The 27,902-nt window shown below is 36.4% G+C and overlaps 1 long non-coding RNA gene across 1 annotated transcript; it reads left to right on the top strand.

Annotated features, from left to right (window-relative positions):
* Nucleotides 1-135: 135 nt before the first annotated feature.
* On the top strand, nucleotides 136-22,471 carry LOC307180808. Its single transcript, XR_013825786.1, has 4 exons — nucleotides 136-313; nucleotides 2,508-2,598; nucleotides 6,530-6,606; nucleotides 22,146-22,471. It is a non-coding gene; the product is annotated as an uncharacterized lncRNA (long non-coding RNA).
* The last annotated feature ends 5,431 nt before the right edge of the window (nucleotides 22,472-27,902 follow it).

The following is a 27,902-nucleotide window of genomic DNA, read 5'->3' as shown; positions in this document are numbered from 1 at the left end:
CCAGAAGGCGAGACATCAAGCCTTGGCATGTAGTGTTATTTGCCCCATTAGGTTTTGGACTTATCTTGGACCTCCTTTTTTCTTTCTTATTTCTCCCTTTTGAAATTGGAATGTGTACCCTATGCCTGTCCCACCATTTGTTTTGTAAGCCCATAACATCTTTGTTTTCACAGGTTCACGGAAAACAATTTGCCTCAGAGGAATCATATTTTGACTCTTGCTCATATCTAATTTTGATGAAACTTAGATCGGACTTTGGACTTGGACTTTTGAGTTGATGACATGCGAGGACATGAATTTTGGACGCTCAGAGGTAGAATGCTATGGACCGAATGTATTGCCTAAAATTCATATGTTGAAACCTCATGCCCCAACTGATGGTATTATGAGGTGGGGCCTTTGAGAGGTGCTTAGGTCATGAATGTGGAACCCTCATGAATTATAAGGGATTAATGCCCTATAAAAGAGCCCTTATAAAGCTCCCTTGTCCCTTCTGCCATGTGAGGTTATAGTGAAAAGATGGGCATCTATGAGGAAATTGGCTATGAGGAAACTGGCTCTCATCAGGCATTGAATCTGCTGGGGCCAAGATCCTGGACTTCTCAGCTTCCAGAACTGTGAGAAATAAGTGCTTATTGTTTATAAGCCATGCAGTTTATAGTATTTTTGTTATAGGAGCCAAAATGGACTAAGACAATTACTATAAAAATATTTGTGAGATCTATAATTGTATGCATAGCTCAGAATTGCATGCCTATGGCAAGAACACAAGACACCAATGGGAAAGAACTAGCTACGATCCATTTGTTAGGATCTTGTTTACAGTTCCATCCAACGGTTTCTCACCTCTTAGCTTAAGTAAGTATTTGTACCTTGTAAGTACATACATTCCACGAATAAAAACATTATTAATAAAAACATTATTAAGAAGGTCTAAGCTAGGAAAGTAAGCCTGCATACTTAATATAAACTAGTGTAATGCATATATACATTACCAACCAACGGGTAGTATCGGCTGTAATAAAATAAGAGAACTTCTGTTTAAACAAATTTTTATTATGGTTTTATGATACACTCAGACACAAACTAATTTACCCATAGTTGAATAGCTGTTCACTGTACATTTACATCGGCTCACATTTAGGGCTAAATCCTGCCTAATTCAGAATAACAATTTGCCTGAAGCTCTCTAAACGCTTTCTCAGAGCCACCCGTACAGAAGGAAATATAAAAATAGGGCAGAGAGAAAATAAATACTTGTATCCTAAAATCAGACATTATAACCTTGTTTCCTAAAGTAAATACTCGTAAATTTCTACCCTTTTTTTTTTCTGATCTGTCAGACTGCTTATATTTCTTTGTTTTAAACTACTTTCATGAGGCTGTAAAAAGCTAATATACAGAAACCACAATTAAATAGAGAGCTCCCAGAAGGGGGAGCTCTCGTGCCCTGTGAAGATAGCAGAGCCCAACAGGAGGAAGAATGACTCTTCTTTCCTGGCAAGAACTCAAGTCAGTGAAAAGCCATGGACTCCTGGTTTACTCTAGCCCTGCCAACTTCCCTTTCCTTTCTAGAGAAGCCTTCTCCTTCCCTTGCCATGTGGGGGACTTGCAATTCTCTGCTGATCCCAAGTAAGCCAGTCTTTGCTGGGGAAATAACTGGCAGTCTATTTGTTTCTGGTCAGCAAGGCACACCTCAACTCTGATTCCAACCCCTTGCTTGCTTAGATATCTGTTTGCCATCAGACCTATAGTTCATTTAGTAGGATTTCTAGTCAGATATTTGCTTGGCCCAGGTACATGTATGTCTCTAAGTAACAGAGGTGGACTTGAAGGCTTCCCTTCAAGTGTATGTGTGTGTATGATAATCTGCACACAAATTTCATAGAGTAACTCATGATATCATGGATAAATAAGAATGAGGGACTTTGGAACGTGGTTCCTGGTGGAGCTAGTTGATTTTCTTGCACCCATATGCTATCATTTATAAAATATTGTCCATATTAACTCTTTTTAAAAATGTCCAAGAAGAATTAATTTATATGCAGAGTACTTTAAGATAATATTTTAAGGTTTATAAGATATTTGCTTACATGTGCATAAAGATAAACCGAGAATTGTTTTTCTCTTTCAAGTAAAACTTGCACCTGAATATGTATACAATGTAATTTGCCTTACTCTTAAATACCTGTAATATCAGAAAGTCTTTCACTGCTAGGGAACAAAGAGAAACAAAGGGAACAAAAACCACTTTCTTAAGGAGACTTGCTGAGAGGAAGTGCTCTGTCACTGTTTCTGGAGCATCATTTTCATCCAATTTTAGCTAAAACAAGGATAGTATTGTTCAATAATTGCCAATGTCAGGACATAACAATTTGACCTAAGACTTAAGAAAAGGTTAAACTAAATAAAGGCAAAGTGTCATTTAAGACAGCAATAAATTGTAGTGGCGAGGAAAACAATTTGTTATACACTAAGATGAACATAAAGCATATTTTTTCTTCCAGAATTTCAGTATAAGTAGCAGTTTATAATGTTCACTTGTCATCACAGGAGTGCTTAATAAGTCTACGAAATGAGGCTGTATTTGAATTCAGGGTGAGTAAGAGTTCTTCAGTAAAATAGCCTTCTTTTAAATGAAAGCAGTGCATTTGTATTGAAAAGCAATTATTAGAATTTAAGTTTATCAGCAAGGAGGATTAATCACCTGCTTAAAATGATCATATTGGGTAATGAAGTTACTAAGAAAAATATTTCTTTTATAAAGTGCATTTCCTGATTTTATTATGATTTTAGTCAGGAGCTGTTGTTCTAACTTTGCTGGAATTATTAATCATTATTCATAACTTTAGTTTTGTCATTATCATTTATTTATTGACTGTTGAGAGAAAACCCAATCCTACAAATCCTGTAGTTCAAACTCATATAGGTATATTTACCATTTTATTCCACATAATTCAGTTAAAATGAATAACATGAAGTGAAATTTTTCTTTTAACATTAACTACATTCAGAATGCATCATTCATAGTTGAAACTAGATTTACCACTGAAAATGCAGGTTTTTCATTACTAGAGGTTAATCCAATCTGCCTATTACACATGTATTTGTGACCTAATTAAAATACGAAAGAAACATTTACCACAAGTACCTATAAGGGATGTGAAAATTAAATTGTAAAAGAATACCCACCGGTCTTAACATCTTATTTTTGATCACGTCGATTTTTGTGAAAAAAGTGTATTTAATAGCTAGAGTTGTAAATAAGAATATAACCGTATTTTTTAAATCTAACTTTTGTTGATAAATTTAAAATATGTACCATGGAGAAGCACATTATAATACTGCCATATAAAACCCAGTCTTTGCAGAAGTTCATTTTTACTCAATTAACGTGTATTTCATGCCTGCTAGATGATGATTGATTACTTCTTTGTATTTTGGTAATGTTCTTTAAAATTATCTTGCTAGCTGATATAACAAGGGTGAAGAATATGTTAAATTTAAGAGAAAGACATCTTTAAAACAATCTCATACAGCTTTATATGATTGCTATGGTATCAGGTTGATATATAAACTTAGTAATAAATCTGCACAAGGAACAATATGACTTTGACAACAAAAAAAGCCATTATTAGTAGTAATTATATTTTAGTGTTTTATGAATATTACCAGATACATAAAAGCCACAAGATTTCTGAGTATTCAAGACAAAAGGCAGACCTCTTTACAGACTTTAAACTACCTGATACATTTGTGTGAAATTTAAATGTTTGTGGTATATTGTAGAAATGGAGGCACTCAATTGATTGCTAATAGATGTAAGAAAATCCCCTCAGTATTATAATTTAGCTCTGGAGTGACAATCTTATCAAAATGCATAGTCTAATTATCAAAATAATTTTACAGAATTTGTCTATTTGCAAGCAAATTTATCTCATTTTTGGTGAGAGAAGATAAAGAGAAATTTAAAACTGTGTCACAAGTTGAAGCAAAAACTTGAAAAGGTGAAGTGACCATTGTTTAAAATCTGAGAAGCAACCTACTGTTGAACGTTCATTCTCACGCTTGAATTCTGCCTATTACACATGTAGTTATACGTCAGATACAGTCTCTGCCTTCCTGCCTCCCAGACATTCATGATCTTGCAGAGAAACCCACCTGTAGACACATACTTACATTGTGGCTTTATAAGTGCTATTACAGAAGTATGTAAAAGCTATGGTGGTGGCACAAAACATGGAATAATCTCTTTGAGGGGTGTAGTAAGAAAGAATAATCAATTCTTCTGAGGCTTAGGGGATCACAGATATTAGAGAGGACTTTGATGAGGAGGAATTATCGAGATGGTTCTTGAAGAATGAGTGAGACTATCTTAGATGATGAGGAAGGGCATTCATTCTAGGCCTAAAGAGCAAAGTATACAAAGGCAGAGATGTGAGAAAAACCAGCATATGGCATTCAGATAAAGCTGTAATGAGGAGACAACAGAGAGAGATGGAAATGGGGAAGATTATGGGGTGCTCACTATGGAGGGCTTGTACACCATCAAATGAGTTTCATACTATAGTAATGCAGAGCTAAGGATTAATATAACTTCCAGCCACAGTCCTAAAGAATCTTAAAATTCTAAGTTGGCAAATACCTTTTGTATAGGTTTCTGAAATTTTAGTGGATACCAAATAGCAAAACTTTATACATGTTTTATTGCATATTAAAATTCAACATTTCTCTTCAAGGATTGATCTGAAAAGTTTTAAAAGAGCAACTTAAAACATTGTTTTTGGCTAGCATGGAAAGAGTGACATTAGAAGTTCTGGGGTGTTAAGATCTTCTAAACAAATACTTAATGACGTCTGACCTCCCTAGCTAAAATGGATAATCCAATTTAACTCGCAATTCTGAGAGAGTCTTCCCATCCTTAGTGATTATTGTACAATATCCTCCATCATATCAACTTCCTGCAGTCACAAAGTGAGTTAAATAATGAATGGGAGACATGATTGAAATATTCTGTCAAATTCAAAAGCTTGCAAAGTCGAGAATGAGGATGGAGAATGAGGAAACCATTAAGTCTTCTCTTCAGACTCTAATATTCTCTTTTTTTCCAGCTTTATTGAGGTATAATTGGCAAATAAAAATTGTATCTATTTAAGATGTATAACTTGATGTTTGATATACATTGTGAAATAGTCATCACAATCAAGGTAATTAACATCCATCACCACACATAGTTACTCTGTGTGTGTGTGTGTGTGTGTGTGTGCGTGAACACTTATGACCTACCCTCTTAACAAATTTCAAGTATACAATACAGTATTGTTAACTATAGCTACATTGCTGTACGTCAGATCCCCAGAACTTATTTCATCTTGCACAACTGAAACTCTAATTCTTACAGGATTCAAGTCTAGAGTGCTGTCCATCTATGTTCTAATATTCTACGTTATTATGACATTTGCATATGCTCTTTTAAATTCATTCCCCAGTTAATAACCCACATATTGAAGCAATGTTACACATTACAGGATTTAGAAAAAGAGCCTTATTTGAAGGCTGTTAGTTTCATCTGTGATGGAAATGAAGGGTGATTTCTGGCAGTGAATTTCTGGGCCTACCTTACTTTCGTGTCAGTAATGTAAAAGACACAATACAGTCACCCTTCCCAAATAAACATTCATTAGTAGACATTTGTTAGCTACCTGTCATATGCTCAGCTGTATATACTAGGGTTAGCAAAAAGCTCAATGCAAGAAGAAAACACAGCACAAACCTTGATAAACAGGAGGAGATTATGCACTAGCTGTGAAAACAATAGGCATATTCATGAAAAGGCTGGACAACAGCACAAGATATTGTATGTGAGGTGATTTAATACAGATGATCTTATGGAAATTTATACAGCTTAATAATTTCATCCATGAACCATCACTTTTCCTCTATTGTTCATCCTTTCATGGAGATAGTGATAATAACCTACTACCTTCTTTAAGGAGACATTATAAAGATAAATGAACTAACCTTTGTAAAGGGGTTTGAACTCAGAGAGAAGAAGATATTAGAAAAGTACAATGAAAAGGAACTTATCATATATCAGGGCTGATTTGGTTATAATGGAAAGAATAATAAATCATTCCTTTGTTTACTTTCATCTTCTGTATTTAACATTTAAGCCTTTTAAAATAACTGGTGTTTAAGCTGGCAAGAATAATAGTAAATTGCCTGAAACATCCTAATGCCTAAGCTTTTTAAACAAATACAGTGCCCATTTTTAGCCAGGCCTTTATTTTAAAAGGTTCTTTAAAAAATAGCTTTAGCACTAGTCGGAAATAATAGAGGAAAGCACTGAATGTATCTATTTGTCAGTAATTGCAAAGCATTATTTTGTGGGGGGAAGGAGAGGACGAAAATGGCTTGGTTTTAAATTTTTTGAAATTTCTAAAATAACTTTTCCATCAGGATTCAGTATAAGAGTATTTATCTCTATCTATTTTAAATTAATTATACACTGATTTTTTTTTTTCCCCAGAGTGATATTCATGGACCTAAGCCCAATATCTCTAACAGTTCCTTTGATTATTGAGGGAGAATGATTCATTTGAACAGGTATGGTGTTCTGAACTTGATTTTTTTTTTGGGGGGGGCAGTGTATGCTGTGTGTTCCACAGACATATCAACTTCAGGACTCTAAATGGTGTCTTTGAGCTGTATATTTTTAAACTCAAGGCTTCAGTTTATGTATGTGGGCCTGAGCATCTCTTTCTTTAATCATTCCTTTCCTCCCTCCCTCCCTCCCATCCTTCCTTCCTTTTGCAACTCAGCTGAAGAATGTTGATTTATTCATACTCCTTTGTTCACAGCACATAATCAGTCACCAACCTGTGTAAGGCCCCCTTCCTGTCTGTTTGTACATTGATTCATTCATTCACTTATTCATTTCATTCATTCATTCTTACATTCCTTTTTAACTTCATTTTCCACTTCCCTTCCTCCTTATTTACAGATAAGCATTGTAATGTATTTAATGTGTATTTTTTGTTTAGAGGTATGCCTTGAAAATGTGTGGTGTTATTTTGTATGCGTGTGTTTATAACTTATGTAAATGGCATTAATTCTAAATAATTTTGTTAACACTGACATAGCACTTTCCATGTGTCAGACACTGTTCCAAGCAGGTTTACATGTACTAAGTCATTTAATCATCACAACAACATTATGGTTTAAGTACTATTATTATCCTCATAAATAGAGGAGGAAACTAAGGCATAGAGAATTTAAGTATCTTGGCCAAGGTCATACACACAACTAGAAAGTAGAAGCGCTGGGATAAAAACCCATATGTCTGGCTGTCAGATCCACATTCTTAACAACTGTGTCAAACTGCGTCTTGTCATGTAATATTATAGTATGTTTACACTGTTTTTTTTTTTAGAATTTCTATATGTTGCTATGTATACATCTAATCCATTGTGTCTAACTGCATTAGTCTAAGAGCCACTTTTCTAGGTTTAGGCAACTTTTTGCCTTAACTCTCATCCATGGTTCCAAGCTGACCTTGAGTACACTAGCGTGTATGGACCAGGACAGAGATGGCGGTCCAGATGGGTGTAGCGAAAGGGGCCCTGAGAAATAGTGTACAGGAATGTGTTAGTTCTTAGCTCAGTGATATTTCTTAAATTTACCTAAATATGATTATGCCTAATAACAAAGTCATTTTGAACTATTCCAAAATAGGAAATTTCTGGTGATTTATGCACAACTGAAAAAATATTTGTATTAGTTTGCTAGGGCTGCCATAACAAAGTACCACAGACTAGGTAGCTTAATAACAGAAATTTATTTTCTCACAACTCTGGAGGCTAGAAGTCGAAGATCAGAGTTCCAGCAGGGGCTGGTCTCTTCTGAGGGCCTCAAGGGAAGGATTTGTTCCAAGCCCCTCTTCTTGGCTTACAGACAACTGTCTCCTCTGTCTTCACATGGTCTTCACTCTGTACATGTCTGTGTCCAAATTTCATCTTTTTAGAAAGACTCCAGTCATATTGGATTATGGCCCAGTCTAATGACCTCATTTTAACTTAATTACCCCTTTAAAGATTCTGTCTTCAAATATGATCACATTGTTAAAGTAATTCCGGTTAAGACTTTCAACATATGAATTTTGGTGGGGACAGAGTTCAGCTCATAACAACATGTAAGGGACATAGCTAGACCATGGCTTGACTATGCATTAAAGCTAATGTTGCTCTTATGAAAACATTATAAGATGATTCTTTCAACAAATGTACACCAGAAATCTGTTATGTGCCAAGAACTAGGGTAAGAAAGCACAGAATGAGAATTTGGTGAATAAGTAATTTCCAGATGATGAGGGTGCCGTTATTACCATTATTGCCTAGGAAGATTTCAGAATCACATTGGATAGCATTTTCAAGGCAGAATGGATTTTCATTCGGTTAGACCTACTTATTGTAGATCTCCTAAAACCAGGTTGTTTTTTTCTCCATGATGCTATATTTCCTTGAAATCATGTTTTCTCTCTCCTCCTGGATCTTTTTAAACTTAAATTCCTCATGCACTCTGTTCACCACAATAATCCTGATCTTCAGTCAAATGTCACTCCTTTTTAAACCACTTACTCCTGCACTCTTCTTTTACCAGTAGACCTGGTGGTTGATTAATTCATAAACACCCAGATTATACTTAAGCTCTGTACCAACAGAAGCACATTGTGTCCGGCCTTGTAAGGTAAAGATGCAAACATGCACCTTAGATCCAAAAGAGCAAAGAGCAAGAGTAAAAGGTTAAACTTATTTAATATTCCAAGGCAATGAATTTTCACAGCATTTAAACTCTAATCTGTTTCATGATTCAGTATATCTGAGGTTAACCAGAGCCATAATCAAGAAAGAAGAGGCGGTCTGTGCGAGTTGGAGGAAGGTTTAGAAATAATGTAAACAAAGATAGAACCACATAATTGTATAGCCCATAAATAACAAACAGCCAACCTGCTACTGGCCTAGCTGATTGACTGAGTGGCAAGGTGGTTCCAGAGTTACACTAGCAAATGCCTGGATTTAGAGACAAATTTATCCATTTCCCACAGGATGGACTCCCCATGGGTTTTACCTACCACAAATGGAATGATTGTTGAAAACTCCATGGAGTATCCCAGGAATGCAAGGAATCTTCAATACATGCAAATCAATCAATGTGATACACCGTATTAACAAATTGAAGGGGAAAAACCATATGATCACCTCAATAGATGCAGAAAAAGCTTTGGACAAAATTCAACACCTATTTATGATAAAAACCCTCCAGAAAGTAGGCAGAGAGGGACCTTACCTCAGTATAATAAAGGCCATATATGACAAACCTACAGCCAACATCGTTCTCAATGGTGAAAAACTGAAACCATTTCCACTAAGATCAGGAACAAGACAAGGTTGCCCACTCTCACCACTATTATTCACCATAGTTTTGGAGATTTTAGCCACAGCAATCAGAGAAGAAAAAGAAATAAAAGGAATCCAAATGAGAAAAGAAGAAGTAAAACTGCCACTGTTTGCAGATGACATGATACTATATGTAAAGAATCCTAAAGATGCTACCAGAAAACTACTAGAGCTAATCAATAAATTTGGTAAAGTAGCAGGATACAAAATTAATGCACAGAAATCTCTTGCATTCCTCTACACTAACGAAGAAAAATCTGAAAGGGAAATTAAGGAAACACTCCCATTTACCATTGCAATAAAAAGAATAAAATACCTAGGAATAAACCTACCTGAGGAGACAAAAGGCCTGTATGCAGAAAACTATAAGACACTGATGAAAGAAATTAAAGATGATGCAAACAGATGAAGAGATATACCATGTTCTTGGATTGGAAGAATCAACATTGTGAAAATGACTATACTACCCAAAGCAATCTACAGATTCAATGCAATCCCTATCAAACTACCAATGGCATTTTTCACAGAACTAGAACAAAAAATTTCACAATTTGTATGGAAACACAAAAGACCCCAAATAGCCAAAGCAATCCTGAGAAAGAAAAATGGAGCTAGAGGAATCAGGCTCCCTGACTTCAGACTATACTACAAAGCTACAGTTCAAGACAGTATGGTACTGGCACAAAAACAGAAATAAAGGTCAATGGAACAGGATAGAAAGCCCAGAGGTAAACCCACACACTTATGGTCACCTTATCCTTGATAAAGGAGATAGATAAGAATACACAGTGGAGAAAAGACAGCCTCTTCAGTAAGTGGCGCTGGGCAAACTGGACAGCTACATGTAAAAGAATGAAATTAGAACACTCCCTAACACCATACCCAAAAATAAACTCCAAATGGATTAAAGACCTAAATGTAAGGCCAGACACTATCAAACTCTTAGAGGAAAACATATGTAGAACACTGTAGTGGGATAACTGAGGACATGGAAAGGAGACGTGACCCATGAGCCCCCCCCGCCCCCAGCAAACTGGGGGCTGGCAAATAAGCCAGAACTGCAAACAGTCCTGATTGCTTTGAGCCCCGCCAGCAAACCGGGGGCATGCGAATAAGCCAGAGTTGTGAACAGTTCTGAATGCTTCGAGCGCCACCCCCCCCCCCGCCCCGCAAACCGGGGGCCTACAAAAGAAGCATTGAGTGCTTTGGGCACTGATCCATGAGATGTCCTCAGTATAATCAGAGTGGTGGGAACGCAAGGAAATGTCCTTGTGCTACTTCAGTATAATCAAAATAATGGTGGCAACTTTGTGCTGTTCTTGTGCTCAAGGACGAAGCATGGCAGGTGCTCACGAAAGCCAATTATTGCTTGTATAATTAATAAAAACATAGGTTGCTGCTTTGGCACTTCTTCTGAAATGTTAAGAAAACAAGTCTTAAAGTGTAAACCTAAATAATGCTTTAATAAAAGTTACCAGAGCAAGACAGAAGGCGCTGTTTTGCCTGAGCGAGCGGCAGCCCTCTGCTGCTGTGCTTCGGCACAATTCATCTCGTGTGATGAGCTTACTTTCGGCCCTGTCCTAAGAAACTACAACAAACACTCTATGACATCAATCACAGCAAGATCCTTTTTGACCCATCTCCTAGAGAAATGGAAATAAAAACAAAAATAAACAAATGGGACCTAATGAAACTTAAAAGCTTTTGCCCAGCAAAGGAGACCATAAACAAGAAGAAAAGACAACACTCAGAATGGGAGAAAATATTTGCAAATGAAGCAACTGGCAAAGGATTAACCTCCAAAATTTACAAGCAGTTCATGCAGCTCAATATCAAAAAATCAAACAACCCAATCCAAAAATGGGCAGAAGACCTAAATAGACATTTCTCCAAAGAAGACATACAGATGGCCAAAAAGTACATGAAAAGATGTTCAACATCGCTAATCATTAGAGAAATGCAAATCAAAGCTACAATGGGTGATCACCTCACACTGGTCAGAATGACAATCATCAAAAAATCGACAAACAATAAATGCCTGAGAGGGTGTGGAGAAAAAGGAACCCTCCTACACTGTTGGTCGGAATGTAAATTGATACAGCCACTATGGAGAACAGTATGGAGGGTCCTCAAAAAACTAAAAATAGAACTACCATATGACCTAGTGATCCCATTACTGGGCATATACCCTGAGAAAACCATAATTCAAAAAGAGTCATGTACCACAATGTTCATAGCAGCTCTATTTACCATAGCCAGGACATGGAAGCAACCTAAGTGTCCATCGACAGAGGAATGGATAAAGAAGATGTGGCACATATATACAATGGAATATTACTCAGCCATAAAAAGAAACGAAATTGAGTTATTTGTAGTGAGGTGGAGGGACCTAGAGACTGTCATACAGGAGTGAAGTAAGTCAGAAAGAGAAAAACAAATACCTTATGCTAGCACATATATATGGAATCTAAGAAAAAAAAATGGTCATGAAGAACCTAGGGGCAAGACGGAAATAAAGACACAGACCTACTAGAGAACGGGCTTGAGGACACGGGGAGGGGGAAGGGTAAGCTGGGACGAAGTGAGAGAGTGACATGGACATATCTACACTACCAAATGTAAAATAGATAGCTAGTGGGAAGCAGCCGCATAGCACAGGGAAGCAGCCGCATAGCACAGGGAGGTCAGCTTGTGACCACCTAGAGGTGTAGGATAGGGAGGGTGGGAGGGAGACGCAAGACGGAGGGGATATGGTGATATATGTATATGTATATACATATACGTAGCTATTACTATAACAAAGTGATAGCTGATTTACTTTGTTGTACAGCAGAAACTAACACACCACTGTAAAACAATTATATTCCAATAAAGATGTTAAAGAAAAAGTCCATGGAGTCCAGATTTTTTTAATTGAAAATATATATATACCCATATATGACAATACCAATGCCAAGTTAAATCCTTGAGATTAAACCTATAAAACAGATTATTCTCAGCCAGAGTAGTGTACTTTTTTTTGGCTTTGATATTTCCTGTCAGCTTACAAAGAATCCATTGTGAATGTCCTGCTTCTAACTTCTCTCAGAGAGAATTTGCTGTTTGAGCTCTTTTAGCTGACACTTAGTGTAACTATGTTCCATTTAAAGAAAGGGGAATGGAAGAAAAGTTTTCTAGCTAAGCAATATTTATAATATGATACGATTTCAAATACACACAGTACACTATTTTTTTTAACTCCTTAAAAACTCCTTAGTTATTCACGTGTTATGCATCTCACGATTGGCTTGCTTTTAAACCCAACCATTTGCATACTGCCTTTCATGACACAAAAATGTTGATTATGTAATATAGGTATCCTTTGATTTCAAATAATTGTATGAAAAATATTTGAGCTATATGGAAGGATATTTTCAGACTCTAAGAAGAAAACTTATATTGGGCCAGAGCAGGGGGATGCTGTAATTAAAGGAGCATTTGAATAAAAATTAATTTTCTAGTCAGACTTGTTATACTTTATATTGCAATCTTTATCAGCAATACCTTATGGGTATGAGATAAGATAAAAATGATTTGCACTAGGAATATTAAACAGTATCAAAAATTATTTTAAATACCTGTATTTAGTAAAAAATATATTAAACTACATTTAAAAATATAAGAGCAATGAAGAAGTTTGTAAATATTCTCTTTCTAGCCTTTAACACTTATTTTAATATCTAGCATACCCACTCTCTAGAGTTGGTAATACCTGCTAGAATGGATTAACTTATGATTGTCTAAATTGATTTTGCTGTTTATCAGCTCTTATTCAGCAAATGGCAAGTTTGCTGACACAGCACTGTACCGTAGATTCTCCTCCCAGATTCTATCAGTCCTTTAATTCAGTGCAGGTCTATCACAGGTGTTTTAATGGGAAGACCTTTAATGCAGCACTGTAAAACTTCTAGAAATTACATTAGGGACTTTCTGTTGTTTCGGGGGCTTTGAAAGAAACAACCAGATAAGAATAAAATGCAAATAGCCTCACTTAGTCTTTGAAGAAATTTTTACTTGATTTTTATCAGTGCACACAATATATGAGGAGTTGGAGTACTAAGGCACACTTACATAACTTTAATACTTCTGAAGGATTTCCTTTTTTTACAAAGGTTTACTTCTGCAGATAGTTTGTTTGCTATTCTAAGTTTCTTAATTCAAAGCAATCGATTCCTTGTCATCTCTTTTAAAAGCCTGCTCTCATTTCTAAAGGCTACTCATTTTTTCTACTCTATGGATTATTCTTCACTATTCTACCATAGCCATCTTCTCAGCCTTACAGTTTGATCAAGTGGAACACAGATCTTTTGTTTATGTTCAAATTGGGATTCGCCCTATTTCTGTCCTTTGTATGTTATAACAGAGAATTGAAAATTGGCAGTTAATAACATGATAGAGTGGACTAAGTGTAACAAAATTTTTAAATAGCCTTATTTTCATCCAGAGTATAAAGCTGTTGTCTTTTCTACAGCTAACTCTTCCTAATGTGTTCTTTTCCAATTCCCTCAAGCCTACTCCAGAACATTTACTGAATTGTTATGCCCTCTTATTTTCGATTTCTTCCTTTCCACTGATTTCCTCTCTTTGGCATGTAGGAATACATAGGATTGTCCGTTTTAAAAACACCTTCTCCAAGCTGGTAATTCCTCAAGCTAGTGCGCTGTTTTCCTCTTTTCTTTCAAACTTTTTGAAAGACTATTCAGTTCTGGAACATTCTCCACTTGCTTTCACTTTCCAATCCACCACAATAGTTTTGTCTCAACTACTTTACTGAAACTGTTAGTTGTCATTGGCCTCCTTTTTAGTTTTAAACCGAAGACCCCTTGATTGCTAAATCCAGCGGCCCCTTAAGTACCTCCCCTACTTGATCTATCTTCAGCACTTGATAAGAAAGTCCTCCAATGTATTTCTTTCAGAAATCCCTTCTCATATATTTTTTTCCAGGTTACTACTTTCAAACTCACTCTCCTACCATTCCATCTTATCAATTTTCTTTGCTGAATTCTTTTCCTCCAACTTCTAAGTATCAGTGTTTGCCAAAAGTTTTATCTTTAGCCATCCATTCTTGCTATATATGTTTTTCAAAAGAAATTATGCAACCAAATCACATTATATGCAATTTATGTACAGATAGCTTGAAAATCTATCTCTGCACACTTGATCTATATTTCAGACCTACATGAACTTACTACAAGTATCCACCAGGTGCTTCAAATATAGCATATCCCAAATCAAACCCATATTTACAATCAAAACCCATTCTTACTCCTGTATTCCACATCTTATATACTGTCATCTATTTCTTCCCCTCTCAAGCTCTTAGATTTATCATTGACTCTTCACTCCCCTTTAATATCCACATCTAATATGTCATCTAACTCAACCAATTTTACCTCTTAAATACCCTTCAAATATTTTTATCCTCTCCATTCCTACTTTTACTATTGAAGGAATTCCTACTTTGGCCACCCCAAAATATGCTGCTTTGCCATATTGATTATTTTGAGTTGAAGGCATTTGAGAAAGGGTAGATGCAGAAAGGGGTCTTTGACCTCGCCCTTTTTACATAAAAGCAGGTCATAAAATACTTCATGAGAAAGGCACCCTCACCATACCAGGAAGAGAAGAATATCTTATCACCCAAGACTGGGAGTTGATGCCAAAATGGATCTGTACAAACAAAACCACTAAAATAATCTTTATCTTCTGTAAATTTCCCCCATACATTTTTTACTCACTGTTCCCAAATTTACTGCCCTTAGCTCAAACCACTGTCCCCAAACTTACTGCCCTCAGCACATGAGTAGGTAAACTAGAAGGTGGAGAAAAGATGTTTCTGGGACTCTGTGACGTGGTTCCAAAATCTGTTGGATAAATCCTAATGCAGGCTACAATTAGACTGAGAGAATATAGAAATGCAAACATTGATAGGATTAAGGTGGAAGTTTGGATGAAAATTGGAATGTTTCAACAGACTTCATGAAAAGGAATCTTGTCTCCTTTACTTGACTGTTTTATGGGAAAGGACGTTGTGCCTGACTGGGGAGCACTTATTCTACCTAGTACTATAAAACCAAAACCTGTTGATGAAGTACACACAGAGGCTACAGTTAGAAATATAAGGATGGATGGGATTAAAGTGAAAGTCTGGACAAAAATTGGTATGTTTGAATAGGCTTTATGTGAAGTGGTTGTGTTTCTTTCACCTGAATATAACATGTAATACAGGGATAGATACTGTGGCTGACTGGAGAACAGTTCCTCTACCTAGCATTGTAAAACAGAAGGCGTGCAAATCTGCCCTTCAAACAATATTAATTGGACATGCTAAATAAGAGTGAATAAAGTTACCTGAGCCCACAAAGTACAGAACAGAACTTGAAGTGCTGGGACAGACAAGTTCTCTGTACAAGAGCCGTACATGGAGCCTAGCCTGGGGCGCATGGCAGAAGTGCCTCCCAGCAATGATTACTGGAACTTTGGACTGGAGAATCTCCATTTGAGGGGCAATTACTAGCTTGTAATCTGACATTAATTGAAACTGCCCTTATGATTGAAGGACACAAATAATTTTGAAACTGGAAATATCCATAATGTCATGGGTGATATTGGAGAAATGCTTTTAATGGGAGGGCGGTGCCCAGAAAAATTCCATAATAAAATGGAAATGATTTATATAGGAACATACTACTGAGGAAACGCAGGGAGTTTACTCAGTGTGTCAAGCAGGTAAACTCTTTTCCCCCAAGACTGACTCTGGAACCATGTGAGGATCTGCCGGATTTTATTGTCAGTTGTAGGGGGCCTTTAAGCAGCTCTTAACTGAACAACAAAGAGCTGTTTGGTTTATGGATGACAGTTCCAAAGTGAGTGAACAACAACCTGTTTGATATGCCACCACTGTGATCAAAGAAGAGAAAACCAAAACAGCCCAATGGGCTGAGTTTTATGCTGTTGTCTTGATGTTTTGGATTTTACTGACTCACAGGCAGTGGTCAGTGGCCTGGCTATTTGGTCAAGAAGAGCGCAATGGAAAACTGTGCTAGGAAAGCTATGCCTGTATGAGGCATGGCCCTATGGAAAGCACTATGAGAATTGGAGGGGTGCAATAAAATAGGATATGTCAATGCCCATCTGAAGAATCCTCTTCTGAGTTTGGAAGGTGATTGGAATCAACTAGTAGATATTTTGGTCTGCTTACCTAAGGTCTTATTTGAGTCCATGAAATGAATGGATATAAGGCAATTGCAGCAACGCAGAGATAGACTGAATCTAGACATGTTCCTCTTGCAGCCTTTGAGGCCGAAAATGCCAATAAGAGCTGTTCTGTTTGCCAGAAAGAGAGACACAATGCAGATTCTGGGGGTGGGGGGGGAGAGGGGGCTTAAAGTAGCTGTCAATTCAGACAGGGTCCTGACAGAAATAGACCTCGAGTCCAGACTGGGCTTTGCTCACCCAGTATTAGATGCACATGCTGAGAGTACTATAAAGGAGCTGAAACAGAAGATATTGCAACAATTTGGACCTCTGAGTCACATTTCTTCAGGCAAGGAAAACACTTTACAGCCCATAATGTCCAAAAATGGGCATCTGTCTCCTGAGAGTAACAGTCTGATAAAGATTTGGAGCTGGCAACTGAAACATCGGTTCCCTAAAACAGGAGGAGAGACAGGCATGAGAGGCTGGCTTATGTGCCTTATGAGTGTGTGTTCACCCTCAACATGAGGGGTGCTAAGGGAATGTCCCCCTTAGATATTCATCTGTTTCTCTGGATCTGTGGAAGAAGGGAAAGGGGAGGATGCTGGTATGACTATGCAATTCTTCTCAAGAGGGGAGGATGCTGGTGTGATGACTACACTTTTTCTTCCCCACATCAGTTCAACTCTATTTTTCCTACCTGATACGGTGGTCACAGGGCCAGAGCTGAAACTGCAAGTGCCAGGAACAGGGATGATTTCCTAAGCAAAAAAAAAAATATATATATATATAACTATATATTCAAACCTTCATGTCAAAATTCCTAAGCAGGTTATTCATTTACCCCATCTGGCAAAATTGGATTTTATAATTAATGCAGCTATATTGCCTAGTGATATAAATAGCCCATTAGTTCTGTACCTATGTAACCCTACCCTATATGAATGGGAATGGACTGAGGGGGAGGTACTTGCTAGACTAGTACTGCTGCCTGTAATCTAGACCAGCACAGCAGCTGAACTTAATGTCCCTTCAAAAAGTGGAAAACTTTGGGTATAAACAGAGATAAGTAGGAATAGTAGCTAAGGATAAAAGATTGAATAAATGTGTTAAGAGGGAGATTCAATATTAGATTAATACCTTGAAAGAGGCTCAGAGCAAGAGATGACATTGACTCTTAGCTCAAATATACCAGACGCTTGAAAAGATAAAAATATATATTACTGAGTCTACGCTTGCGTTTGGAACTTGACAAAATCAAATGGAAGCCTGCAGATCTGACTGGCCCACCCTGGGAGACATTTTCATAGGATATAATGAACTGAATTAATTATTAATGAGTGAATGGACTCCAGTAATGTGCCAGTATCTTTTGACTTTGATGATACTTTTACCATATGGGCACTGTGGGAAAAGATCAGCGGGTTGCCTGTGGTATGATAAAATATATACATATATTTGGTCTATTTATTGTCCCTGGCCCTTGAACAGAACTCCTCAAACACTTGGAATTTCCTGAGCGATCCAGTGTCTTTTATTTATAACAAGCTGCCTTCCACCATACCGGAGGAGTTTATGCTAATGAAGTGACTCTTGGCAGCCCTTAGATAGTTTCAGGATGGGGGCTAGCTGCCAGAGAAATGAAGCACATGATTAGAGGTTAACCTTCAGCCCCACTCCTCAACCTCCACAGAAGATGAAGGGCTAGAGATTGAGTTTTAATCATTAACGGCCAATGAGTTCATTAAACATGCTTACATAATAAAACTTCATTAAATACTCTTGAACAATGAAGTTCAGGGAACTTCTGGGTTGGGAGCATCTCAATGTTCTGGGAGGGTGGTGTGCCTGAAGAGGTCAAGGAAGCTATGTGCCCCTCATCCCCATCTCTCCATACCTTACCCTGTGCATCTCTTCCATTTGTCTATTCCTCAGTCGTACCCTTTATAATAAAACTGTAATCATAAGTACAGTTGACCTTTGAACTGCATGGGTCAACTTATACATCCATTTTTTTTCAAAAGTAAAGCCTACAGTACTGCATGATCTACAGTTGGTTGAATCCACCGTTGGAGCCATGAATGTGGAAGAACCATGGATACAGAGGACTGACTATAAGTCATTCAAGGAATTTTGACTGTGCAAAGAGTTGGTGCCTCCAACCCTTGTGCTGTCAAGGGTCAACTGTATAGTACTTTCCTGAGTTCTGTGGGTTGTTGTAGTGAATTATTAAACCTGAGGGGTGGGTTGTAGGAATATCCAAATTTATGGCTGGTTGGCCATAAGTTAGGTGGCCCAAAGGATTTATGAGTGGCATCTGAAGTTAGGGCAGTATTCCGGAACTTGAGCCTTAATTTATGGGGTCTCCATTAACACTGGTTAAAGTCAGATTTCCACTGACTTCTGGGACACACAGATAGTGTTACAGAATTGAGAACTGTTGGAATGACAAGGTATTTGGTGTCGGATAAAAACAAATAATACTAAATGAGGGACCTCTATGTCGCACTGTGTCCCTCAGTAGAAAGAATACGTATGGGTCCAGGAATGAAGGAGTAGAAGCAGGACTGGACCTGCGTATCATCATTGCCAATGACCCACTAGAGGACTTTGTGCTTTCTGTCCCTGCAACTCTGGGATCTTCAGAGATAGAGGTCCCAAAATGGGTGTATTTTTGCTCTGTGCCAATAAATTATAACCTACAACTGCCACCAGGGAACTTTGGACTCTGTGTTGAGGGAACAACGAGCCAGAAGAAGAGTTATTATTTGGGGCAGAAGTAATTGACACGATAACGAGAGAGGAAATAGGTTCACTCTTACACAATGGGGACAGGGAGGAATATATGTGGACTCCAGATGATCCACTTGGGTTCCTATTGGTATTTCCTTGCCCCATTGTAACTAAATGGACACATGCAGCAACTCCTACCAGGCAAGGATCTGATTACTAAGGCTTAGACTCTTCAGGCATGAAGTTTTGAGTCACACCACATTGACCCCAAGACCTTTGAGATGATAGCTAAGGATGAAGGCAATTTAGAAGGAATAGTGGAGGAGGGAGAGGATGAGAATCTGAGACCAACTACAACAATAGGAGCTCTAGTTTGTCCGACTAGTGTCTCTCTTCTAAGTATCTCATCAGGAATAGAGGTTCAAGACAACCGTGGAGGAGCTGTTTCCCTGAACTTGCATGGAGAAGTGCATCTGCACAGTATAAGTGGTGGACTGTGGCCTCGTTGGAGGTGCAGTGGTTACACTGTCCCTTCAAGAGAACCTGCTGCAGGATAGTGACCTCAGCATCATGGCAGCATAAGATGCTCCCTCTTTTAATCTCTCCTTTTTAAACAACAAATCATACATCCATCCACAAACAAAACTGCCTTTGTGAAAGCTGTTGGATCTAGTACATATGCCAAGGGACGTACAAAGTGTCTCACCCACCTGTGCATCAGGTAATAGGCATACAGACATTGGTGAGGACTGTGGAACCAGCAGAGCCAATGAACCAGCCCAGACCCCTCTCAGGAAAAAAAAAAACCTCCACAGCAAAAGAAACAATCAAAAATTAAAATGGTAACCTATGGAATGGGAGAAAATATTTGCAAACCATATATTGAATAAGGGGTTAGAATCCACAATACATAAAGAACACATACAACTCAGTAACAAAGAACACAATCCTGGATGTGGAGAAAAGGGAACCCTTATACACTGTTGGTAATGCAAATCGGTTCAGCCACTATGGTTGACATTCCTCAAAATATTAGAAATAAAACTACCATATGATCCAGCAATTCCACTCTGGGGTATATCCCAAAGTATATACCCAAAGTAGGATATTGAAGAGATATATGCACTTCTATGTTTACTGCAGCCTTATTCACAACAGCCAAGATATAGAAACAACCTGTGTCTGTCAATAAACGAATGTATAAAGGTGTGGTGTATATATATATATTCAATGGAATATTATTCAGCTATGAGAAAGAAGGAAATCCTGCCATTTGCAATAACATGGGTGGAACTTGAGGGCATAATGCTTAGTGAGATAAGTAAGACAGAGAAAGACAAATACTGTATGATATTTATATATAGAATCTTAAAAAGCTGAACTTGTAAAAACATAGAATGGTAGTTACCAGGGGCTGGTGGGTAGGAGAATTTGGGAGACGTAGTTAAAGGGTACAGATTTGCAACCAGTAGATAAATAAGTCCTGGAGATCTAATGCACAGCATAATGATTATAGATGACAATACTGCATCGTAAACTTCAAAGTTGCTAAGAGACTAGATCTTAATTATTCCCACCACCAAAAAGAAATGATAATTATATGACATGATGAAGGTTTTAGCTAACGCTATGGTGGTAATCATATTGGAATATATAAATGTATCAAACCAACATGATGGACACCTTAAACTTATTCAATGTTATATGGCAATTATAGCCAATACAAATTTTTAAAAAGAAACAAGCTTAGAAGCCATAAAAAACACAAATGAGGGGCTTCCCTGGTGGCACAGTGGTTGAGAGACCGCCTGCCTGCGCATAAAGAGCCTGTGCTCTGCAACGGGAGAGACCACAACAGTGAGAGGCCCGCGTACCGCAAAAAAAAAAAAAAAACCCCAAGAAAACACAAATGATCTTAATGTATATTGTTAAGTGAAAGAAGCCAGTCACAAAAGGCTACATACTGTATGATTCCAATTACATGACATTCTAGAAAAGGCAAAGTTATAGAAATATTAAAAAACCAGTGGTTGACATGAGTTGGGGTTGGGGGCGGGGATTTGAAAAAGTGAAGCACAAGAAATTGTTAGTACAGTGAAACTCTTCTGTATGATACAATAATGGCGAATACATATCACCATACATTTGTCAAAACCCGTAGAACGTTACAGTACAAAGTGCAAACCTTAACGTATGCACTCTTTAAAAAATAATTTAGGAGTTCATGAGGATGAAATGAAAAATGTGACAAATAATATTAGTTTATTACAAATGTATGAAACTAATTCACTGAAGGGGGTGGGGAAATAAGATACTGACCTAAGTAATTTTAGAAATGACTGGAATCTGTAAGATTAAAGGCAAAAGGAAATGTTCATAATCAGTGTACTCTAGTTGATAACGATTTCCCCCACAGGGGTATGGAATAACAATGCTGGTGTGTGTGTGTGTGTGTGTGTGTGTGTGTGTGTGTGTGAATTAGACAAGTAAACTCATGGATGTTGAATGGTGGGAGCCAGGTTTCTCACAATTGAAATGGGAGGTTACAGATAAGCAAGGGGAGGAGGAATGATAGATATGGTAACAAACTAGAGTCAGAGACATCTGTATGAACCCATGTTTAGCATAATATAGTTATAGATGGGTTACACACAGAAATATTTACAGTTATGTGTGTATATAAAATATAGTATACACACATATATTTCCTTTCTCTTTCAGCTAAGAAGGCCTAGAAGCAATGACAGCCTAGTAACAATGAGTACACCTAGTACCCAGATCTTGGTTTCTTGGAGAAAGGGCTGAAACTGGGACTCGGGCAGGAAATGTACAACATGAGTTGAAGCACCTTGTACTGCAAGAAATGAAGAAAGGAAGTTGTCAAAAAAATCTACGTCAATGAGTGTATATTAAATGGACAGAGGAGTCTCCTGAAATGGCTCCTGAAATGGTCAAACTGGATAAATTTGAGCAACAAAATAAATTAGTGTTGGGTTATAACCCAAAGTATAAAATTAATAGCCATGAGTTCATACTAATATAAATAAATGGGGGAAGACATCGATCTTCTCTGAAGTATTCCAAATAATTTATGCAGAAAGTATCCCCTCAAGGAGGTACAGAGGTCCCTACTCCTTAAGTATGGGCCACAGATAGTGACTTCCTTCCAAAGAGTACAGTATGGAAAGAGGTTTTATTTATGTTTTTTTTGGAAAGAGGTTTTAAAAAGAAACTTTACAGAGCAGAAATTGAGACACAGAAGTAGAGAACAAACATATGGACACCAAGGGGGGAAAGCGGCGGGGGGTCAGGGTGGTGGTGTGATGGATTGGGAGATTGGGATTGACATGTATACACTGATGTGTATAAAATGGATGACTGATAAGAAAATAAATAAATAAACATTAAAAAAATAATAATTAAAAAAAAAGTAACTTTACAGTGGAAAACTCTGATAAACACCACCTCAGCTAGATAATCAAGACTACTGTAACAATTTACCATCAACTTAGCAGCTTCAAACAAGAGAAGTGTACTCTCTTTCAGTTCTTGGAACCAGAGTCCAAAATGAGTCTTATGGGGCTACAGTCAAGTGTTCAACAGTGTTGGTTCCTTCTGGAGGCTCCATGGGATAATTTGTTCCTTATCTTTTCCAGCTACCTGTGACTGCCAGCATTGCTTGACTTCTGTTTCTGTTGTCACATTGCCTTCTCTTCTTCTGTAGTCAAATCTCCCTCTGCCTCCCTCTTATAAGGGCATTTGTGGTTACATTGAGGGCTCACCAGGTAAGAGAGAGAATCTCCCCATTTCAAAATTAACTTAATGACACCTGCACATTACTTTTTTGCAATATAAGGTTAACTTCTCAGGTTCCAGGGACTAGGACATGGATATCATTGGGGCCATTATTCAACCCAGCACATTAACCATGAGAAAAGACATCAGATATGTCGCAGCTGACAGATATTCTACAAAATATCTGGCCAGTACTCCTCAAAACTGTCAAGGTCATCAAAAACAAGCAAAGTCTGAGAAACACAGCCAAGAGGAGTCTTAAGAGATGATAACATGTAGTAAAATATCCTAGATCGGATCTCAAAGAGAAAAAAACCATTAGCTAAAAACTAACGAATCTGAATAAAGTGAGATTCTGTTAATGATAATGGTTGATACAGGCTTATTAATTACAAAAATATACTATCAATAGATTAATGTAAAATGTTAATAATAAGGGAAATTGATGTATTGTACATGAGAACTCTGTACCATCTTTGCCATTTTTTAATACATCTAAATATATTCTAAAATAAAAAGTTTACTTTAAAAGTTAAAAATGTTTTATTTATAGTCATTTCAATTATGCCAAAAACAATGTAAGTCTCAACGAAGTCCAGAAGGAAGCACATAAAACATCCAAGGTCAATTTTAATGACGGTTACTGGTCTGAGACATGATTTTCATATTAAAAGCAAACATAATTATTATTAATATAAATTAAAATTTGCTTGAATTTTCAAGCTAAAAATGAGATTCCAATATTGATGGTCATTGTGGATCTGTTTGTGATCATAAATGATATTGCAACTGGCCACCTTGTGCTTAAATCTTTGTTGCACTTCATATTGTTTCTTTAGGACAGATTCTAAGAAGCAGATAGAATTACTAGTAGATATGATACTTTAAAAAAAGATTATATATATTTATTCTCCCATAAGCCAGTCCTTTGCAATTTATTCACCGTTTTTCTGTCTAGCAAGTTTTTCCAAATCTAGAGATTAGTTAAATATATGCCTATACTTTTTCTGATATTTAAGTCTTATATATTAAACTTTCCCATCTTGTACTCATACAGAAGAATTTAAAATTTCTGGTTGTTAAAAAGGATGGAATTTAGGAGAGTAAAATTATCTTTCCATAATGTTTTGGTTATTGATTCTTAAGTATATTTAATTGCATCGAAAATCTGAAATCACGAGTAGCTTATTTTTCTTGATCTTTAAACTGAAGAGAGATTCCCAAAAGAGTACTTGCAGAGATTAAAGGCTATTTCTGATTTAGGTAACCTCCTCCAGCTTCAGATTGAAGTACTCATCGGCTGGGAACTAAAGAAAATATGTCCTTACGGGAAGCGAGGTTAGGTTCTTATGATAGCTCTGGCAATACCTTGATTACGTCCCCAGTGAATATATACCCAAGACACAGGAAAATATTCTTTTAAAAGAACAATATTTGATCTACTACAGTTTATGATATAAACATCTTATAACCTATTTATTTTCAATTTGTATTTATTTAAGAAAAATTTAGATGTTTGACTAGATCTTTATTGTATTTATTAACAACTTTTGACCACATGAAATAATTATTTTAGTAAGTGGCCTTGCACAGCTAGAGGACTAGGTGACTACTCATGCTACTGGAAGAGATTGATTTGAATAACAACAGACCATCTCTAAATAACTTTTTTTGTTGTTGTCACTTCTTGCTCTGGTAACAGTAAGAGGTGAAGGTCTCAAGAATCTATTAAAAATGTTAGATTTGTTAAGGCTTAATGGAACACTTTTTTATCATGATACAAATAAGCAAATTACAGAATCATACAGTGAGAATGGGATTCTCCTTTGACAATGTTAATTACATCTGTTTTAAAAGACTTTATGCAGAAGTTTAAAAAATAATTCTATTTTGGAAAATTTATCTCGTATACTTGAGGGATAAGAGCAAAGATTATTTGCATGTAAAATAAAGGGTAGCTTAATGGCAGGTGAGAATTCTACCACTGAACCACCCAGGCACCAAAATGGTAGCTTAATGATCTATCATATAACAGTATCAAAATATTCCATTCCCACATTATCCTTATTCTTTTAATTTAAATCATAAAAGAATAGGTTCTGTTTTCTCAGGATGGAGAGTGGGGAAGGCATCATTTAAGAAGAAAACTCTATGTATTTTTAAAGTTATATTTAATTTTCAAGCATGCTAGCTCTCCTCAGTGTGAATAGGATCAAGCCCACTAATTCTGAACTAATTAGTGCCGATATTTCAAGTAACGTAGCACTGCATTAATATCCAGTGACTTTATTTTTTCATACAGATTATATGTTAAAAAAATTTTCCTTTTACTTTCTTTAAGTCTAAATCATTGAGTGTATTAAATATTTCTAGTAAGAGAACATTTTCTTTTTTAAAATATTTTAATTTAATGGGAGTATAGTTGATTTAAAATGGTGTGTTAGTTTCAGGTGTTCAGCAAAGCGATTCAGTTATACATATATATATATATTCATTCTTTTTTAGATTCTTTTCTCATATAGGTTATCACAGAATATTGGGTAGAGTTCCCTGTGCTATACAGTAGGTCCTTTTTGGTTATCTGTGTATAGTAGTGTGCATGTGTTCATCCCAAGCTCCTGATTTACCCCTCCCCCCACCTTTCCCAGAGAACATTTTCTTTTCTGTATATTCTTAAAAACAATATGCCAACATATTACTGAACTCAGATTTTGTGTTCACTCCCAAAGGAACGGTTGTACTTTGTAAAGGGAATAAGAAACTGGGAGACAGAATTATTGTTATAAGAGTCAGGAGATCTGGACTTTAGTCTTATGTCTGCTACTAATTCTCTGGTTGACTTTGGGAAGGTCACTTATTCATCTGACTCTTGTGTCTTCTTTTGGAAAAAAAATTACAAGAATTATTTTTTAAGTTTCGTTATACCTTAAATACTATATTAACCAGATGTTTAAGTTGTCGCTAAGACCAATACATCCTCACGTTTCATGTGGACTACAACAATGATCTAACTGGTCCCTGCTTGGTGTGCTGGTCCCTCCATTCCTTTATTTCCATATCGCAATAAAATGATGTTTCAAATATACTTTGGATATATTTATATCTGCTTTCCATTGCATTTAGAATAAAATCCTAACTCTTTTATCATAGCCCATAAAACCCTATAGGAACGGTCCCCCAAACTTCGACTTGTATCCCACTCTCCGTTTCAGATACATATACCTCTGCCAGTTCCTCACACATAATAAGCTAAGTCCTGCTTATGGCCTTGGCAAATGCTCTTCCCTCAACCTGAAACACTTTCCTGAAATCTTTACATGACTGACTTGTAGTTATTCACATCTCAGTTCAAATATCACCTACCCAGAGAGTCCTTCTCCAATGTCCCCTCAAGAAAATACCACCACCTGACCCTAAACCTCTTTATCACAGAACCCTGTTCACCTCCTTCTGAGTACTTTGTGACACTATAATTAAGGCATTCATTTAATTACTTGAATTATGCCTGTCTTCCCCACGAAAATGTACAACCTGGCTTGTACACTAATGTATCAACAGTGCCTAGAAGGGTGCTTGGCACAGAGTTTTAAGTGCTCAATAAATGTTTGTTGAACTAATGGATTTAACCTTTTTAGTATTGTCTTTTGTATAAAAAAGAATGTAAGTCAGATTTATTCCTAATTAAAAAAATACATTTCTTGTCATTAAAAAATTCTACACTTCAAAATTAATATTCATAATGTTCACTCTTGATATTTTTACCGGCAAGTTCTATCACTTGAATGCTGCTTATTTCAAATTGCCATTCAGAAAATATGAATACTTTGCATTATAAACTAGTAGAGATTTAAATCATATACTAAAATGCTGTAAACTTTAGTATAGCAAATCTGTCATTTATTTATAGGAAATCACTGATGATATGCCACGTGTTTTTTCCCAACTGTACCCATAATTCACTGTTTGTAAAATATTTACACTTTGCTAATCTCTCAATAATATTTCATTTTGGCATGATAAGAAAAAATGTCATTGAAATTGAATACCTTCCCATAGTCAATGTGCTCTGATGAACATGACAAAATATTTTAATCCTGCTTTTCAACTCCTTTAAAAATAAACTCTAGATATGCCTTAATTTCTAAGCATTTCTTATAACTACATTAAATATAACATAGAACCATATTATATACACAACAAAACTTAGATATATTTTATTATATATAATGCATAGCTATAAATATATACAATAAAACGTATGCAGTTCTAAAATAACATTTTTTAAACAATCTAAATTTATATTAACGTAAGAAACTTATTTTTTGTTGGGGTTTTATTGTTGTTATCTTTTAGTTATCTATTTCTAATTTATTGAGATGTGGTCAGAGAACGTGATCTAGTGATATGGATTTTTGAAATCTATTCAAAATTGCATTTCTCAAATATTATATATATGCACTTGAAAATAATGGGTATCCTTTGCTTGCTGGAGTTTATCAATGCTTATTAGATTAAGCAGATTAAGCTTATTCGTTGTATTTTGAATTCTATATCTTTACTGATATTTTAAAGTTTTTTGATCTATCTTTTATTATCAAGGTTATATTATATTCATGCATTTTTCAGCCAATTTCTCCTTGAAGAAAGAAAGCATTTTACTTCAAAACACTCTAAAATAGTGGT

The sequence above is a fragment of the Stenella coeruleoalba genome, assembly GCF_951394435.1.
Source record: "Stenella coeruleoalba genome assembly, chromosome: X".
Taxonomy (NCBI): Eukaryota; Metazoa; Chordata; class Mammalia; order Artiodactyla; family Delphinidae; genus Stenella; species Stenella coeruleoalba.
Note: the sequence above shows the minus strand (reverse complement) of the source record. Positions and strands in the feature narration are given on the sequence as shown.